The 4,923-nt window shown below is 33.5% G+C and overlaps 1 long non-coding RNA gene across 2 annotated transcripts; it reads right to left on the bottom strand.

Annotated features, from left to right (window-relative positions):
- Positions 1-1,053: 1,053 nt before the first annotated feature.
- Positions 1,054-3,968, bottom strand: LOC133286690 (uncharacterized). Of its 2 annotated transcripts, none has more exons than XR_009748159.1 (6): positions 3,730-3,968; positions 3,006-3,100; positions 2,828-2,920; positions 2,563-2,717; positions 2,028-2,069; positions 1,054-1,301 (listed from the first exon to the last, which is right to left on the bottom strand). It is a non-coding gene; the product is annotated as an uncharacterized LOC133286690 (long non-coding RNA). The 2 variants fall into 2 exon arrangements; XR_009748160.1 differs by having other exon boundaries at positions 3,785-3,968.
- Between the last annotated feature and the right edge of the window lie 955 nt (positions 3,969-4,923).

The following is a 4,923-nucleotide window of genomic DNA, read 5'->3' as shown; positions in this document are numbered from 1 at the left end:
TGTTTATCGCAGCATCTCTTTCAGCCTTCAAGATAAATCTGAATCGATGGTTTTATCAAAGTGTGTAGGTGAGAACGAAATCGAAGAAAAACCAACTATGAGAATGGAAAAGAGAATGAGGGAAAAACAAGTTTGAGTGAGGGGAAAGAATACCACTTGGTTGCAGAGAGATGAGAAGGGACAATACATTTGGAACAAAGAAATGAATTGATTTTTCAAACGAAACGCTGCGTTTTATTTAAAATGATGTAGTGTTACATCCTTCAAAAGCATAGATACTTTTCCCATATATATATATATATATATATATATATATATATATATATATATATATATATATGGGGTTTATATTTCTACAGCTGTTGTACATGTAACAATCAAATACTTGCCATAGATATACTTGAAAGCATTAAATGGATGTAATCATAATCATACAAAGGATGAAAGCATTAAATGTGAGGATTCATAACCATACACCTGTCGTTACTGTACGTAAAGCGGCTGCAGAAATGATTTTACCTATATATATATATATATATATATATATATATATATATATATATATATATATATATATATAGACACACACACACATATACACACACTACAAAAAAAATGCTGATTAGCCACATTTAAAAATGTGGCAAACATTGATTAAAAATGTGGCTAACATATTCTACCACATTTTGATTAAATGTGGCTATAAGAGGTGTTGCAATAATTTAGCCACATTATTTTATTCACTTTGCCACATTTTGACTGAGTGTGGTAGCCTTTTTTAGCCACATTTATTGTTAATTTAGCAACTTTACAAATGTGGTTAAACTGTTTTGTTTGCCACAGTAGATAAATGTGGCTAATTGTGCCTAAATTTTTTTTTAGCAATATTCATGACCATGGCTAATATATGAAATTCTTTTTTTAAAAATTAAAAATATTATGAATTCTATAAACATTACAATATTAAAAGAAAATAATGTCAAAAATAGCTCAAACACGATTTAGAAATGTGAACCAAACACCAAATATTATATTCTATTATCGCTGAAGAATTTGTACAAGCCATCATGTTTTCAATTTATATAAGCTAATCAAGCTTTCAAGCTTTCTACCAATGTCATATAGGTAAAAAATGGCCAAATAAAACTAATAAAAAATTTACTTATGGGACATCTATACAAAAAAAGTATCTTCTCAATTCTATAAAAAAATATGGTGGTACAAATTTTCCATATCATTCATTTAGGATTTGTTTTTGTATGCTATCCTAGTCCTTTGAAATTCCATCTACCATATCACACCTGCACAAATCAATTTCATATTATGTTAATATACTATTAATGAGCTATTATGAATCCAAAGAATCTGCAAGTTTAAGAATCTGCAATAATGACACAAGTAACAATAACTAGCATAATTGAAATAAGATGAAAATTGTAAGTGGTGTAGATTTGGCAAATTGAGTTTAGCTTCAGCGTATAAGAAAGAAAGAATATGAAAGAAAGCTACCTACCTACCTACCTAGCAAACATGGCAAAAATAGTAAGAAAAAAAGCTACCTACCTAGCTAGGAACAATCGAGTATGGCTTCAGCGTATAAGAAAGAATATGATTTGGCAAATTGGAGGACTAGCTCATAATTTATAGGCAACAAGACCGTCAATTATTATCAATACTGATATAGCAATGACATTTCCATGATTGAAAGCTTATGCTGAAGAGAAGACCACGCGGCTCATGGTGGTATCAGAGAAAATATCTCAAGTATCTAGCTTTATTAAATTTTATTTTTTCCTTCCATACATTTTGATTAGTCATGGTTTTGACAGTAAAAAAATTGTCTCTTTACTGGTTAGTAATGCATGTTCTAAAGCCTTTTAAGTCCGACAGACGGTTTATATATGACATGTCTATATCAGAAAATAGCTTTAAATCCAAACTACCCATATGCTTTGTATCTATTCTATTTTACTTCTATTTTCTTGCATAATTGAAATGAGATAAAAATTGTAAGTGGTGCCATGTACCTGTAACCTGGACTTCCTAAGTTATTCTACAAGTGCCTGTTCCTGCAATAATACAATGCGATTGAATGAGGTTAATGGTAGTGTATCCATACATTTAGCAAGTATTGCACTGAAGTAGTGATTGGATTTGGTAATTGAGACACATGGCAAAAATAAAAATAAAAACACTATTTACAATTAACATTGAGGATTAATATTGGATGTATGAAAGAATAAGGTAAATGCAGAGACTCTCTGAATTGGGTTTTATATCTTGTCTGCTTATGTCCTTTTGTGATGAGGCTTTCTATGATGTGGACTATGCATTCAAAAAATTCGTTATTGTGAGAATAATAAGTATTGGATGTATGTGGATTAATATTAGGTTTTTCAATCAATGAAGGTTTTATATTTTTTCCAAGTCTAATTTATCCAACCAGTACTTTAGAGATTTCAAATAATGAATTTAGTAACATGAATAAGCTGAATGAAACAGTAGAATCATTAACCAATGTGCATAAAAAAAAGTTGGATAAAATTACAATTGTCCGCTCACCTGGGCAATATTGTATCAAATCATTCGTACAAGAGAGTGATATATCTTCAGGTCTATAATCTTCAAGCTCCATTTCTTCTGATGTAGCCTTGCCAAACTTTAAGAAATGGTAGAAGCCGATAAGCCAATCTAGGGTTATGTAATGCCAGTGAATCCTAAGTCATCATTGATTAAAAAATATATATCATACTTATAAATTTAATTGGGAGCATTTTTTGTCTATAGGATGAATATCATATAGTTATATGATAAACAACAAAATTACCTTAGAATAGTCCATACCACCATAAATGTCCCCAACAAGCATGTCATGTTTCTATTATCTCCTTTCTGACTCAGTTCAAGTAACTCATCGAAGCTGGAATTCATTTCAACAAATCCTTTGACAATAGTTCAAATATAGCAGCATGTAAAGAAAAATAAAAATAAAAATAGAAAATGACCTCTAGCACTTTGTTAACAGCCTTCCTAAGCCCCAATAAGTACCACCGCCAACATTTGTCCCACTAGCTCTCTCAAATTTTCCATCTCCATCAACCTATGTTAACCCATATTAAAATTATAGATTACCATCCTCAATTAAAAACAAAAAACCAAAAAATCACTCCCTATTTAAAGAAGTTCATCCTCCACCAACAAAAAAATCTTAAAAGATATTCTTTAACTGAAGCAACTTTTTTCATATAGTAACAGAGTAATCACTACAAACACTACACCCAACTAACTACAGCATTAAGTCTACAAACAAACCTTCGTTTTAGCATCAAATACCAACAAAGAAAAAGAAATTGAAACAAAAAGAAACAAGGAAAAACACTTTAGAAAACAGCATTCTTGAAATTCATCTGTGCTGATTGATTTAGTAATTAATGACACCAGAAAACAAAAGATAAGCAACAACAAGCAATAATACTCTAGTATGCTCCTATTTTCTCCAGAGTTGCTCGGAGCTTTTGTGCACCCAAATGGTAGAAAATGGTTTATCCTTAGTCCAATTCCTTATCTTAAGAAGCACATAAATAATTATCCCACACAAAAAACCAAGACCTACACTTGACCCCACCAATGAAACTGTAGTGCAAATAAGCATCACAAAGGAATCTTCTTTGGTATTCATGTCCCTACAGCATACAGCTAATTCAATTCCAGCAAACAATAACAACACACCTAAGATCCCCACAAGAAACTGCATTAAAATGTGTGCCAAAGAAGTTCCCAATACCAATTTGGCAACACCAAGAAGTGCCACACAAGCACCACTTCTTCCACCAAATTTATACTGTCCTGCAAGTCCACCAGCCCCATGGCAACATGGCATGGCACCAAACCAACTACCAACCAGGTTCATCAACCCCACCGTCACTGACATTGAAGTTGCTGAGATATCCTTTCCTGGGAACAGATCCAATGACAATTTATATAAGAGAAAAGTTTCAAATCACCTCATTTAATGTTGATAGATATGGAAGAATGGTTGACGTTGTTGCAATTTATATAAGAGAAAAACAGAGCTTAAATTAACAAAGAAAATAAGCTTAAATTAAAAATGCAGGTCTTGATTTACCGAGTGGAGAACCGAATATCACGCGTCAGATTCGAAATCGAGGTATCATCAGGATCACGATTGAGAGATCGAATCAAACACCACCGCCAGATCAATAACCGTAGAGCTTGCCAAACACATGGAGAGCGGTGACAAAGCTGATGAAGCAGAGGCTCATCACGAGCACCACCGTCGGCGCGAGATCTTTAGGCCAGGAGCGTTGATAGTGTAGAATCGCAACATGTTGCTTCCGGCGCTTGATCCGCCTCTGACTCCACCAGAAATGTTTCCACCACCCTCGAGACGGCGATGGGGCATGCCGGTGGCGGCAGCAACGGTGCAGCGTTGACAGCGGTTGCGTGTTGCTGGTGGAAGTTGCAGACTGAGATCGAGAGAGGCCCCTCTCGCCGCTTTCATCACTGTTCTCCTCCCATTGGGATCAGATGTGGACGTTGAATTGCAATGGATTGGACAAACAAAAATAAAAGAATGGAAAAATGAGGGATTAGGTTTACAGATTAACAAAAATAAGAAGAAGAAAAAAACTTAGGGATTAGGTGCAATGAGATAAAAATAACACTCGTTGTTTTGCGACATTTTATTATTGCGTAGCATATTTAACGTTTTTTTAATATTAACTACATTTCTTCAAAATGTAGTTATTTTAATGTCCCTAAGTAGCGTATTTTTTGTAGTGACATATGACTTTACTTTTCTCCGGCCGCTTGACGTCCAACAAATAAATTCGAGAAATTATAATGTGAAAGCATTAAATGCAAGAAGCCATATCCAATCAACGATGTAAGATCTATTAATTG

The sequence above is a fragment of the Gastrolobium bilobum genome, unplaced genomic scaffold (assembly GCF_033153095.1).
Source record: "Gastrolobium bilobum isolate Gb01-03AN ecotype WA unplaced genomic scaffold, APGP_CSIRO_Gbil_v1 utg52194, whole genome shotgun sequence".
Classification (NCBI taxonomy): Eukaryota; Viridiplantae; Streptophyta; class Magnoliopsida; order Fabales; family Fabaceae; genus Gastrolobium; species Gastrolobium bilobum.
Note: the sequence above shows the minus strand (reverse complement) of the source record. Positions and strands in the feature narration are given on the sequence as shown.